This window comes from Apis laboriosa, unplaced genomic scaffold (assembly GCF_014066325.1).
Source record: "Apis laboriosa isolate Shangri-la unplaced genomic scaffold, ASM1406632v1 scaffold11_cov152, whole genome shotgun sequence".
NCBI classification, from domain to species: Eukaryota; Metazoa; Arthropoda; class Insecta; order Hymenoptera; family Apidae; genus Apis; species Apis laboriosa.
The window spans coordinates 4,507,471-4,522,133 of NW_025221020.1; the positions used below are offsets into that span (position 1 = coordinate 4,507,471).

The 14,663-nt window shown below is 45.2% G+C and overlaps 1 protein-coding gene across 2 annotated transcripts in view; it reads right to left on the reverse strand.

The window, feature by feature from the left end:
- LOC122719450 (Down syndrome cell adhesion molecule-like protein Dscam2) overlaps window positions 1-14,663 on the reverse strand; it is a 128,391-nt gene that overhangs the window by 94,975 nt on the left and 18,753 nt on the right. The window lies entirely within an intron of this gene.

Here is a 14,663-nt window from a genome sequence, read left to right on the forward strand (position 1 = left end):
CCCTCCCTCCCTCCTCCCTCTCTCTGTTTCATTGCATACCCCACGATCGGACCTCATCCCTCCACCTTTCGCCCCGTCCTTTCTGGCAGACTGCCCGTTCTACACTCTCACCCCCTATCCCCCCTTCGCTTCGTGCCCAAACCCCTACCTACCTATCTACCTACCTATCTACCTACCACCCCGTATCGACAATTTTTTTTCCTCTCGAATCCGTGCCTAGGGGTTTGTCCGCTCAATGAAAGTCCTCCCAGACGGTGCGCGACGACGTCATGCGACGTACATAATCATAAAAACACGCGATGCGTACCTGCCACCCGCTACGATCGTGTTTTTTCCTTTTTCTATACACACGTCAATACTCTTATTCTTCCCCCTTTTCTTTTATCTTTCTTCCGTATTTTTTTTGTTCCGTATTTTTTCGCCGCCTCTATTCTCTCCAACGTTCTATTGTATACAACCGTCCACCCCTCCCCGACAGGTTTTCTTGTAACGTCGCGAGTTTAAAAGAAAGCGGGGGAAAGATATCATTGAAACCGATCTTCGTATCGGTGTCGCGTATCGACACACAAACGAAACGTATTCCGCTCGATTCGTTCGTGTTCCTTTTTTTCTTTCTTTCTTTCTTTCTATTTTTTTTTTTTCTACCGCGATCGACAGCCGCGAATAGGATCCGCTTTGATCCGCGATGTTTCGTTTGAAAGCGGGCAAGGATATAAATTTTGTTTGGGAGGGGGACGAGCGGGGAAAAAGGAATCGTCGCGAAAAGAGAATATAAATACAATACCCGGGCAAGGCGTTGTATTCTATTTACGAGTTTTAGTCGTTGGCATTACACTCCAACGCTTCCTTTCTCCACCATCCGTTTCAATATCGAACATTTTTTCTTCTTCTTTTTTTTTTTTTTCTCGCCTCTCGATTTTTCACCAGGCTATTCGCGCGCCAACTGAATGGACGCGCATAGAACGACGGCCCATCCACCGTCCGTAACCGCGATGATTCGCGAAATGCTCGATCCGTCCCGGCCCAAGAAGAAAGAGACACACCGGTTAACGACCCCTGCTGCCTGCTGGGCCGTGTTGCGTGTCCACAGACTCTCGAGGCAATTCTTCGTCCCTTCAATGAAACGTCGTTACCGTTCCTCGAGAGACGACCGAAATTTCTTTGATTCCATTCTTACTTCAATTACGCTCGTATTATGCGAACAAAGGACAAGGAAAAATGGAAAAGTCGGATCGTCGAGATCGTTGAAACGGAAGTCGAGATCGTTCGCAAGTTGAGATTGGGGGAAAAAGGATGAAGGAAGCAACGAACGTTCGATATCCCGAATCATCAAGAACAGTGGCATAGACACAGCTTTATAAAGCTGTACATACGAGCGCAACATATTTACTAATTAGTGAGGTGTAAAGAGACGGAGAGTAAGCTAGCACTAGCGCCGCCATTAACTACGCTCAGAGAACGCAATGCGGCGCAGCTGTGTTTGCTTAACTGTATTTTACTATTGCAAATACGATTTTGCACATTAATGGGAGAGAAACGGTCGGTGCACACAACCTCTCCCCGTGTCGTCCCACCACTTGGCAAAATATACTCGAAACAACGACCAGTTAACCAGACGTGTGTCGCGCCACGATAACCGTGCGAGATCCTCAACGATCAAACTCTTATCACGGCGACGGAAATTTATATATTATTCGACGAGACTTTGTGTTCGAATCATAAATTCGATGACAAATTTCGCTACGTAAAACTAATTGAAAATTTCCAATTCGTAGAAAAATGATCAAATTTCCACGGAAGTTTAAGCTCGTCGTTCGATTCACGACGATGAAGAGGACGAAAGGAGAGATACGCGCGTCGTCTTTCGCGTCTCGTTGACCCACAATCTTCAATTCCGCGAAGGCTGCGGAAGGACGAGTGACTCGATACGGGGAAACGAATACAGCCACTTTAACGGGAAACGAAATAACTGTACTTTTTGCCATTTCTTACAGGGCTTCTCCACGCTGGCTGATTCAAAGAGCTGGAATTTGGAGCGTAAAATCGTTTGATTCGCTTCACGGCCCTGCCGTCACGTTTGCCCCTCATTCTAGTCTTACACTCGCTCGTCTCGCCGCCGGAGAGACGACCTGCACCCTCCTCCCTCGCTTCTTCCAACCTCCCTTCGTTTCACCGAGCCATCTACCCGGTTTCACCCGCATCCGAACGTCATATGCAACTCGCCCGAATTTCTCTGCCCTCCTCCATTTTTTTTTGTGAAAGAAAAAAAGAAAATATAAAAGAAAAGTATCCTTTTAATTTTAGTCGAGTTGAAATCCCAAGATAAAAATCCTTCCAATAACGACAATAATAAATTTTCCTTCGCCATGCTCTTGTTGGAATCTAGAAGAGAAGGTGTTTCGTAAGTTCTTTTGAATTCTCCGCGTATTTCACGAGCTAAGCGCGCTATTTCACTTTCTTTCCCTTTTTTTTTTTTTTTTCTTTTTTCAGATTCTTCAGACGTTTAATTCGTGACCGAATATCGAAAGAGAAATAGAGAGAGAGAGAGAGAGAGAGAGAGAGGAACCTCCTTGAACGTTTAAGGCAAGATTAAAGAAGTTTTTGCGGCACGAAAGCACACGAAGGTACGGAGGAGATGGAGGGCTAGAGGTCCGAAGATTGGATCATCCCGCGAATATATCCGTCGAACGGATCGAACTACCGGAGTAACACATTGTTCCCGCGGCAATGGGAGAATTACCTTTGCCCGAGCGCCGATGAAACGGAAACCGAGAGAACCAATTCCCCTCCGTTCGCAATTAACTTTACGAACGAGAGGAGGAATGGACGCGCCATTTCCCCGTTTCGCGAGGGAATTACGAATTCGTAAAAAAAATTGCGAAATCCGTTTCTCGAAAAAGAAAAACAAGGGAGAGGGGGGAGGGGTCAAAGCAGTTTTCCAAAAGCAACAGTTTTACATTGGGAAACGTTACAGATTTCCTTCTATTTTTATGGATCGAGGGAGGGAGGGGGGCCTCGAAAAAGAGCGACCGTAAAATACTCGTCGTTCGACTCGATCCCTTTACCTTCTCGATGCCGAGCTCGAAACGATCAAACCAAGCGCGGCTTGGAATCGTTCGCTTTGTCGCGCGAATGTAAATCACGAGGAACAGGTGGAAATCGGTGTTAACATCGGTGAGAACATCGGAGGATCTATCGAAAGGATCTACGAGCACTGTGTCGAGGGTTAAAATCCCCTGATCGACGATAAAAGGGCGGACGGTTGAGTCGTACGAAACGGAAAGAAGCCGTGGCGGGATCTTGCCGCGACGGGGGAGGAGGCTGGGCTGGGAGGGATGGGGAGGAGTTGCACAGCGATGCGGCGGCGGCGGCGGCGGCGAGTGCAAGGCGACGTGCGAACGTAATTGTGGCGCTAAAAGCAATTTCCCCCGCGCGTAATCGTTTTAGCAAAGTGCTTTGCAATTTAGCGAGTCTTTATTAAAATAAAGTCATTTCCAAGCCGGTACTTTATGACTGTCTACCTATCTCCTAATCGTTGGCCATCGACCAAGCGCTTTAACTGCATCGATTTATCGACCGGCGAATATTCTCCGCGTCCATTAGACCGACCGCTACAGCCGTCGTGTAAACCATCACCGCCCCTTTTCTCCTACGATTCCACGATTCCACCGCGAATTAAACTGTTTCCCGGGGATGGAGAGGGAGAGGGAGAGGGAGGGTGGTTAGACGGTAGCAATATGATTGAAAATCGAGGGAGAGGCGAAAAGCTAGATGCGTAACGCGATCACGATGTTTCGTCAGTGAATTGTAATTTAACGTAGTCGCGGTTTATATTCGAGGTTTATATTTGAAACGGCGCACACAAGATAGGGACAGGGCTGTGCGGCGACGTATCGGGATACGTACACTTGTTGTAACGTTCTCTCCCGCTGCTAATCCCTGTTTACGCAGAATTCGTAACCGGAACAAAAGGGCCTCCACGTAAACCACGGGGGTTAATGTATCATTCCTTTAACGAGAGAGAATTTAAATCCGTCTAATGTTGTATAATGAATGTGTGGGCATTATTTATGTTGTCCAATCCTATGTGCAACGTTCGTCTTTCGTCTCGTGGTCAACGAGAAAATATTAGGGAATGAGGAAATAAGAGAATAATATAGAAGGGGGAAAAATGTGTATGTAAATGTGTTTAGTGTCCAAAGAGAGAGAGAGAGAGAGAGAGAGAAAGAGATCTCAAAGTTTGAGAAGTTCGTACGGCTAGTAGATCCATTTGGCAACGAAATTAATAGATTTATAAAAAAAAAAAATAAATAAGCAACGAGGGTAAAAGAAAAGAAAGAGAAGAAACATAGTGTTTTTCAACGACAGTCTCATTCCATCGTTGTCAACGTCGAGAGTATTCTTCTGCTTCGCAACTCCGCTACCCCATAGTTCTTATTTGCCAAGTTCGTCCTCCAACTCCCATTCCCCTTATATTATACCATTCCTCCGATCTTGGTTCATCCGTGTCTCATATCCCGTCCTTTTCCCACCAGCGCCATTCCATTACCTTAGATCTCGCCTACAACGATACTTTCTCGCCACGTTCTTACTCCCATGCGAATTCGCGAGAATCTTTCCCTCCACTCTCTTCTCCCCTCCCATCCATCGAGCAATTTCATCGAGCTGAATTAATTATCAGCTTAAACGCGAAAGAAAATCCGCGTTAACCGTTTAAAATCAATTTGTCCCCGGGGCTCGCATCGACGAAAAAAGAGGTACAACAAAACCTCTCTCCTCTCTGTGCGCGTCAATTCACGGTTCAAACGATTAATCATTTTCCCCTTCGTAAATCTTCGGAGGTGGAGGGAGGGGAAAGCGTCCAAAAGCGGTAATAAAATTTCAAATTGCGACTGTCATCGCGTAATAAAGTCCAATTAAAACCAATTAAATTGCATCCCGTTGTTAACTCGAAACAGTTTGGACAGTGTCCAAAAGCGGCGCGTGTGTACGCGTTGAATAATCGTAAGCGTTCGTAAGTCGTCGGCATCCGTTGTTGTTCGAAGGGAGGAAGACGTGGAGCGATATGCAATATCGAGTTGCGCGTGGATGGATGGATAGACGTGGAAGAAAGGTAGGGGGAGAAACTTCGAATAACCCCTCGAACGAGGGTTTATTATCGGTCAGGTGTAACACACTGCACACGTTTTATCAGATGTTCGTCTTCGCGATGAGAATTTCGTGTAGCTGTTTGCCACGGGACGTAATACAAAGTTTCGGGGCCACCTGGTGGAACCACATTTCAGCGGCTCCTATTCGGTGGGAATAACGCAACGCCTCCGATGCATTAAGGGTCCTCGAGCCCCGGGAACCGTTTCACGATCCGCGTCAGGCAAATTTCCGAGGCAACCCCGTTCCTAGCTATAAATCTTGTAATGTTCCCGCGAACGAAGTGATATTAATTAACGTGAAAGCCGAAAATGTTCTCGCGCGTCAAAATATACACCGTTCCCGATTAATAGTTCCCAACCGAATGTGCCTTCTTCCCAGAAATTTCCCCCGAGAAATTGATTAACAAGATATCAGATCGATCCAATTATTAATCGTTATAAAACTATCTTGATCATCGATCGTAATTAACTTTACTTATAATACGTTATATCTATGTTTTCGATCGACTCGTTCCCATTATCATAGTAAGAATTATCGAATTATATTAAGCTAAAAATACGCTGAATCGAAGTTGTCAATTGATGCGATACTCCCATATACAGATGGTCATCGGTGAGAGTACAGCGAATATCGGATCATATTTCGTATAATTACTCGAATCGAGGGAGTCATCTTCGGTTGGAAGAGTTAATAACCTCGTAAAAAAAAATGGCGATTCGTCGTCTCTCGTTTGCGCAAGAAATTCCATCCATCCATCTTGCTCGAATACCGAGAGACGCGCGAGAGTCGGAGAGTCAGTCTCGTCGATGCACGCGATACGATTCGTCGCACGAACATACGGCGAATTCTCCGTCGTGAAAAATTCCTATTACCTCCAGCCGGGGAATTTTCATTTTCTCCAATACTTCCGCGTTATTTCTATTTCCGCAAAGTCCTCCTTTTTTTTTCTCCCTCCCTCCGTCTTTCTTCCCTTATTCGCGTCATCCTCATCCATCCACGAGTCCAACGATTTAACCTCCTCCCCATAATAGCGAAATAATATATATATATATATATCGTAAGCCAGACGAGCGCGTACCCCCAGAGAGAAATCGTGAGAAATTCTCCGCGATACGGCGACCGTTTAGCTGACCCGTTATTTATCGTGGATTGAAATTCGAAGACTGCGACGCCGCGACGTGGAATTTCATTAAAATTATGACTTGGATATTGGAACGCGGCACAAGTGCGCGCGTGAAGGCTCGTTTACGGGACGTGAATTGACTCGGCGAGATCTCTGTCGTGGCACGCCTCTACTTGCGGAATGTATACGTGCGCGCGTATACGCGCTTTTGTCACAACGCCGCTATATAACGCGCAAAGGTTCGCAGTCCCCTTTCGAAATCGTTGAACCGATACCGCGACCCCTTTGTAAATATCACCGTCACGATCGCTTTAATACGGTAAAAAAGATACTTTTCGCTCCTACTTTCCATTCGTCACCCGCACGTTACCCGACAATTTAGAGCCATGAAACCGAGCGATACGGATTTCGCGATTGAAGGCGGACGCGTTGAAAAGCTTGCTTTGAGCAACTGTAGAGTAACGTGCGAATCCACGTGTTCGAAGATTGTGTTGGAGAGGATACTTTGCTCTATACGTAGAGGAGTTCGATAGAGATAATTTGGGATTCCATAGAAATGGTTAGAGGCAGGGAAGACGAAGGTGCAGTTTGTTAGAGATAGATAGAAGTTGGGTACGGGGATGACTTCGAACTCGTGCAGTTCGCCGAAGCTGGCACCGAAGTTTCCAAGTTTCCGAATCGAGGACCTTGGAAAGACCTCGTCTCTCGATTCTCAAGGTCTCGGTATCATCCGAAATCACCCAAGATCATTCTCTCGGTCTCCAATTCGCGTAATAGGATTTTCGAAGTCGATGAGAGATCCGTTCGTCAAAATTGGCATTCCCTTGAAATTTTGAAATTCTATCGCGAATAATGATCCGTAGGTTTTGACGATATAGTTCCACAGTTTACGAGAATTTGAGATAATCGAATATCGAATTCTATGGATCAAATATACTTGCAAACACGTTTCATGATCCTCGGATGACCGTACTCTAATTTCTCGAATCCAATCCCGACCAAGTTCCGTAAGCTTCGATATGCTTCCTGTCGACGTTTCCAAAGTCGGTTCTCGATCAATCGCGCCAAACCTCAGGTGATACCAATTGAATTTTACGAATCTCGAACGAGACTGATCGAGGCTTCCATAAACTCCGAATGATCAGTTTCGAAGCTTTCGAGACGATTTATACTCCTCCCCGTCCCCAGGAGGACGAGTCTAACGTTGCCTATAACGAATCCCGCGAGTGCAATGTCTGCTTTGTATCGGATTACAAGAGATTCGCGTATCGAGTAAAATTAATCTAGGAACGTCGTCTCCTATGCGTCTCTATAAACTTAAAAAAAAAAAAAGAGAAAAAATCCTACAAATTTCAAATCCGAGTAAGTTTCGATTATTAACGATTTTTATTAGAATTGTGATAAAAATTGTAAAGTTTACCTCGTACGATACATTACATCGAATCTTCGACGTAACATCGTCTACACTGACGTCGATACTATTAATATTCTATATTCCAATCGTGATATCAGACGATATGACGTATATGTATATTTACTTAAAAAATACACACAAGCGGGTCTAAACATTTATTCAATCGTAAATACGTATAGCCCGTATATCTCGCGCGCATCAGAGAGAGAGGAAAAGAGAGAGACAGAGAGAGAGAGGAATTTCTAGTTTACGAGGGTGGATAAATATATTTTTACAACGGGCAAGATCAGTGACCGAATGGCGGCGGCAGTAACCGGCCCTGCGGCCATTCGCGGGGAATCCGCACCGTTTCACTTTATCGCTCCGTTGTCAGGCTATCCTGAAAATACGGAAACGTCACTGTACCCTTGGGGCTTCTTCACGGTAACCACCCTCGCAGCTTGAAACGGATATGTGTATATATATATATATATATAAGCTCCAAGTTCGAAGAGAAAAAAGATATGGCCTTGGACGAAGTTGGTCGGGAAATTTCGGGAAAATCGCACGTGACTCGCATCGAATTAAAAAAAAGCTGGGCGATATCTTTAAACCGCGTCGATCTATAAAAAGCGACTAGCGTAATCTCAACTTTGTCACGTTAAGCGGAGTATCGTTTCGAATATTCGAAACTCGAATGAATATTTTATCTCCCAATCGAGACCCATTTCGGTCGTTCCCAGTTTTATATTATCTCCCTCTCTCTTCTTATCATCGCGAGCCAAGGGAACGTGAAATTTCGTTTCGCGTTCACAGTTTCAGACACCGCCTTTGTACCGACGTAGTGTATACACGCGTAATTGATCTCCAACGTGCAGCTCTCAACTTTCACGCATAGTAACTACACTACTATTTCAAACTATTCGCGTTATCGAGCTACGAGTTTTTCTAATCTTCCGGCTAAGCGTTTTGCATTTTAACGATAACTGAGGGGATAAATGGACGGAGAGAGAGAGAGAGAGAGAGAGAGTCAGGATAGAGAGTTGATATATCAAAGCGTGCATTATTAAACGAGAAGAGGATCTCCTGTTGTAATTCGTGCAAAAAGTTTCTCGTTAAAATTTTATACCGGGAGGGAAAAATTCGAATAAAAGTAAATCATGGTGGACAGAGGGGAAAATGAAATTTTCCGTCCAACTTTCCGTAAATGACGTCCACTGTTTAACACCGATAAACAATTTTCGAGGATAGAGAGTTGACACGAGAGTTGCGGTTCCCTTCTAACTTTGTAACTTAAATGTGGAATTTATTTGTTTTTTTTCCTTTTTTTCTCTCTCTCTCTCTCTTTTTTCCGTCAGCTGAGCGTCTAAATAATAAAGTTTACCTCGCGTACGAGATATACGTGATATCGAAGTCCGCGTACATTTTTTTTTTTTTTCTTTCTTTCTTTCTTCTGCCAACCAGCAGAGTCGCGCGCCAGCTGGTGACTCTCCAGGGCGAATAAATAAAAAGCGGCAAGTTGGCGAGGAAGCGGGCGCGGAAGAGACAGGCGCGAGAATTTCTTCACGACCAAACTTCGCGTCTCGCGAGTGTTTTATCGAAAAGTTCGAGGGTAACGGAGTTTTTCGATCATCGAGAGAGAGAGAGAGAGAGAGAGAGAGAGAGAGAGAGAGAGAGAGAGAGAAGAGAATCGTTCTTCCGACGCGTCTTTCTCTTTGCTCGAAAACGGAACGAGGGGGCGTAGTAACGTAACGAGAGAGTAAGTATCCATCAACCCACCCCCCTCCCCCTAATTCATTGCTCAACTTTGCGAAGTGGTCGGTGTATACCGGCGGTATAACAATGTCCCGGACGTAATAAGGGAGCCGAAGGAATATTAATCCGTCTCTCGACTTATCCAGAGAAAATATTTATCGCTTCGCTTATTCGTGCCGGTAGAGTTTCCCACCCGCAAAAAGTTCGAATCCCTTCGCAAATCGCGTGCGGGAATATAATCAGACTGAATTGGTTACGCGACGCGGATTCGCGGATTTATAGGCCTCCCCCTAAATCTCGGGAGAAAAGAATATCGATGGAAATATTGTATCCTCGTAAAAAATAAAAAAACTCGAAACGAAACGAAGTTAATTAAACGAAGATAAGAAATCGAAGATGATTGCTCGTTTTCCAGCTTCCTCGTACCAGCAGCATGAAGCGTTGAATGAAAACTTTGGGAGGGGATCGTATATTTGGCGAATATCGCGAAATGAAGTTTCATATTGGTGAAGTTTTATATCCGAGAGAGAGAGAGAGGGAGAGAGAAAGTTCATTCGCGAGCAAGGATGGTTGTCTCGTAACGTCGAGGAAGTCAGTCAAGCCTAAGTTCAGGATGGAAGAGGGAGTCGACGTAGGAAGATTTTGTGGGAGCGGGTTATACATAGAACAGAGGTTGTCGTCGTGACTTTAAACTCGCGGTAAAATTTCACCGGAATCTTGTCTTATATATAATACAAAGGCTGACAAAATCTTTGCTGCCGTGGAATACAATAGCAGGATAGCAGATTGGGACTCGGAGCAAGAGTAAATTTTTATTGTAAGTCTACGTTACGGGCTACATGCATGTTGGGAAAGGGGTAGGTGGAAATAAGCGGCCACTCTTGCCGAAAACACGAGTATGAACGAGACCCAATTTCCTCGAGACGCGGAATTTACACGCGGAGAGGTCAGGCTAGAAGGACTAACAACGGTGGACGAAGATAAACGCAAGAATGTTAAAAAAAATTAGCAAACTCGATCGTTGGAGAATCGAAAATTTTCGCCAATTCGCGCGAAACGAGAGATTATATCTCTCGTTAAAGTTTAATAGAATAGGAAACATCAGTTTTCGAGAACATTTTTCTCTCTTTTTTCTACTTTTCTCTTTTTTCACAACGCGTTTCGTAACGCGAGGATCCATTGTCGCGGAAGTCGTATACAATTCTCGGTGGACAGGGAGAATGCAATAACGTCGGTACGCTAATGTTCGCGGAAATAATGTATTGCCGTTGGTAGTGTAAATTTCGCCCACTAGCTGGTCGATACAGCGTAAATATGCGTTAAGGGGAAAGCTGAATGGGTGGCACGAAGAGGAGGCATTGCTCGTGCCCGTGTAACGTAGGTCCGTATCAATGGCCAGATTAATGTGTGTGAACGGGCGAATGTGTGGGGACGGCGCGGCGCAAGTCACCGGGAAGATGAGAGGATGTGCACGGTGTGCAATGCAGCGTGAGGGGGTGTGCGTGGTGTAATGGCCTGCTACCGAGGGTGCATTAAGGCGGTTTATGCACGCCAAGAGGTATGAGGTCTTTTAACCCGAGTCAAATGCTTGTTTCATTGAAACCGTAGTAGTATATTCCAGGTGTAGCGTTATGTCCAATAATCAATTTGGATGGTTCGTTAAAGCGCCGTGAAAGTCGAGGGCCTCCGAGTTTCGAATATATAGATAATCGCGTCGTATCGATTCGCACGGGGAGGGGAAACGCATATTTCGCGACAAGACAAAGCGACTATGTACAACTTTACGCGATATTCAAAAGAAAATTTTATCGGTATGGTAATGGGGATGAAAGGGGATCGAAAATACGACGATTTTAGTTCGTTTAAATTATCGATCCCGCGCGTCTGATTCAATCAGAGATACGCGAAACGCGTACACGATTTCACAAAGCGTTATCTTCGCTCGTCAAAGCGTGGCGAGACAACTTGCTCCCTCTTCTACCTACCACCCCTCCCTATCTTCCATAGTAATCATCGTATGCGCGGATTAATAACGGCGAATGGCGCTTTAAACCGGAGGATGACCACCATTCGAATATTCCCTGGATCGGAGGAGGCTAGTTTAAAAGTTCGTATTTCCGTGTAAAAACTCGTTCCCCCGGCATTCAACCTCTCGCGAGTTATTGCACGCGGATCCAAAAAAAAAAAAAAAGAAAAAAGAAAAAATGGACGTAAAAAATGAAAGGCATCGAGAGGTATCGAACCGCGTTGAATTCAGCGCGGAACGAGTTCTGCTTACGAGATTCGAGCTCCCGACAAAAGAAGAAAACTTACAGCGAAAGACGCGGAAGGGAGGGAGGGAGGGGATGATCTTTTCTATTAAATCGTTACGAGGCTTTTGTCGGGGCGGCACAATGGACAAAACAGAGATAAAAGAAAATGAATGGACGGGAGTGTCATTTGCAGGGAAACGATGATGCACTCTCACGATAGGTGCATTAAGGTGGTTTATGCACGCGAAGAGGAGGATCAGCCACTTTCGCGTCCCTCCCTCTCTCTCTCTCTCTCTGAAACCGCGACGGATTATGAAGGTAGTAAAACGTTTAAATCGATAACCGGCTCAAGCCGTTTCCCACCACGACGAGAGACGACACCTCCTCCTCCTCCTCCTCCTCCTACGTGTCTTACGCGCCTCGCAAACGGGAAATTGTTTCCCGTTGTTGTTCGTCGCCGAAGATAGATCGATGTTTCCGCGTCGCGTTTGAATATTGCATGAAAGGTTCGCGACGACACGCGAGCGCGTCGATACGTTTTTCGGCGCGATCACCGTTTTACGAATCGAAGAACGAAACGCGTGACAAACGAAATGAGTTATATTCGCTCCTCTTCTCCCTTTTTGTTATTCGTATTCGATACGCGCAACGATAAATCACATTTCAAAAAATGTGTCCTTTCGACGACACAATTTTATGACGAGCATCGCGATAAACGATTCGGCAACAACGATCGATTGTTCGGGATCGAGGCAGGAAGATGATCGGCGATCGATCGATAATTTGCGAATAATAACGAGAAGCGGCAGAAAACAGCACCGATTATAGGTATTCGAACGGCGATGTTTGATAATGTAATAATATCGAGTAAATCGAAGAGATCCACGAGGGAGGGGAAAATCCACTTAAAAGGCTCGAAAGTTATTTACGAGGTCGATTTAAGCTCACGGAAAGCTTGATCCCCTTTGAGATCGTGTAATCGCCTTCCGCGACGACAGCCGATGATAAATGCATGGGAACGCGTTTAAATCAATAAGCGCGAATTAATCAAACGGTACGGGGAATTCACGCGAGCCCTCCTTTTTCGACACCTAGACGCCCACTTTGTACACTCGATTGACGAGAAAGGATGAATTTATTAAGCGTTACGTGCTGCTCTACCGATTCAACGATCCATCTTCACCCGATTCAATGCACTGCACAACTCCGCTCTTGAGAGGGCCACCAATCATAATTCGAAGCCGCGCCGGAGAATATCGAACGAACGAGTGCGGCGCGCGTGGGTGGTAGCGTGGTCGCGGTGGAAATTTCTCCAAAAAGAGAAGAAGAAAAAAGAGAAAAAAAGAAAAAAAGAGAAAAAGAAAAAAAATGGAAAAAAGAGAAAGGTGGATCCCACCCAACCCGGACAGATCGGAGCTTATTCTAATTTATATTGGCGCGAATTAAAGGATTACGTTATAACGGAGAGTGAATTATGGGCCACGGTTATATCCGTTCCGATATATCGATCGGCCGCCAAAACCATGGCCCGATACATTTTAACCGTGGAACACTTTTAACTTTGCGGGCCGCTCGCGTTCCAACAATTACACGGATAGGCTAACGCGCCGTACTTTGCTCGAATTAAACGCGAGACGAGCATGTGTTACCTTCCATCAGACCTTTATTTGGCCGTGCGTTCGCCGGCCAAATTGAAAACAAATTAAATTCCTGAAACTGATTGTGCGCCCTGCCTCCATACAATTAATGTAAAACTGGCCTGTAATCCAGTATAGGCAGGGTTCAGCAGGTGATCGGAGAACCGTGACGGCCAACGCAAATACAGAATATCGCTTTTAAAAATCGTTTTTGCCCGATATCTGAGGGGTGAGAGGCGGTGACTCACTCGACAAAGGTCGTCGTCGATTCGTTCCCATTATTTCGTTTCTTCGTCGAAAGAATATGGCGCAGGAATTGCAGATTTGATTCATTTCAATTGCAAATGAAATACATCGCCGCATCGGTTAAGGCACGCCAGTTATTTCTACCATTTTTTTCCGAAACACGTTCGAAATTCGAGTGGCGAACATCGAAACGTTTTTTTTTTTTTTTTTCGACGAATCTCTATAGATATCGTATTTTCTTCTGGTCCTCCATTTATTCGTTACCCGTCGATCTCTCGATTCTCTCGATCCGTATCGAAAGATTCGCAATCCGTATTTAAAAAAGTTCCAAGAGGGAACGATCATCGAACGAGTTCCAAGATTCCAAGTTACCTCCTCGTCGTTTTCCCACCGAACCCGTGAAATTTTCCTCGAAGACGCGCTCCCATTGAAAACCATACAGTGGAACAATAGCCATCTTCCAAGGAGAAAACCTCGGCATTGTCCTCGTAAACGTCGTATCCCCTGGAGGTGCGGCGAAAGAAACGAAGAGAGAATGTGCACGATTTCACCTCCTACGAAACACAATCCTATGTAATCCTTTCCCGCAATCCCACGTGGATTCACCCCATACGGATATAGTTCTAAACGAACGAAAAGATTTCCCTACCCTCGATTCCCAGATCCCTCTTTATACACATAATACGTAAATTTCGAAATTTCATAGTTTTTGGGATAATTAGATTCCCAGATCCCGCTTTCCACATAATACGTAAATTTCGAAATTTCATAATTTTTGGGATAATTATTACGCAGGCATAAGGCGGGTATTACGGGATAAGAAGACGATAGCAATTTGGCAGCAACAGTTCGCGACTAGACTTAGCTCTCAATTTTAACTGGCTAGAAGCGGAGGGCAGCACGTAGAAGATTCGAGGCCAACAACTCGAGGCCGCGGAGAGCGGCAATTCCCGACTGATTAGCAAAGTTAAACTGTCTCGGTGGCGGATAATGCTCGGTAGATGCAGAAACTCGGTGCGATGACACCGTTCGTTCAAACTTGCTTCGGATATATCCTTCTTCCGATGAAATGACCACAGAATCGTCTCCTCTATAAAAAAAAAAAA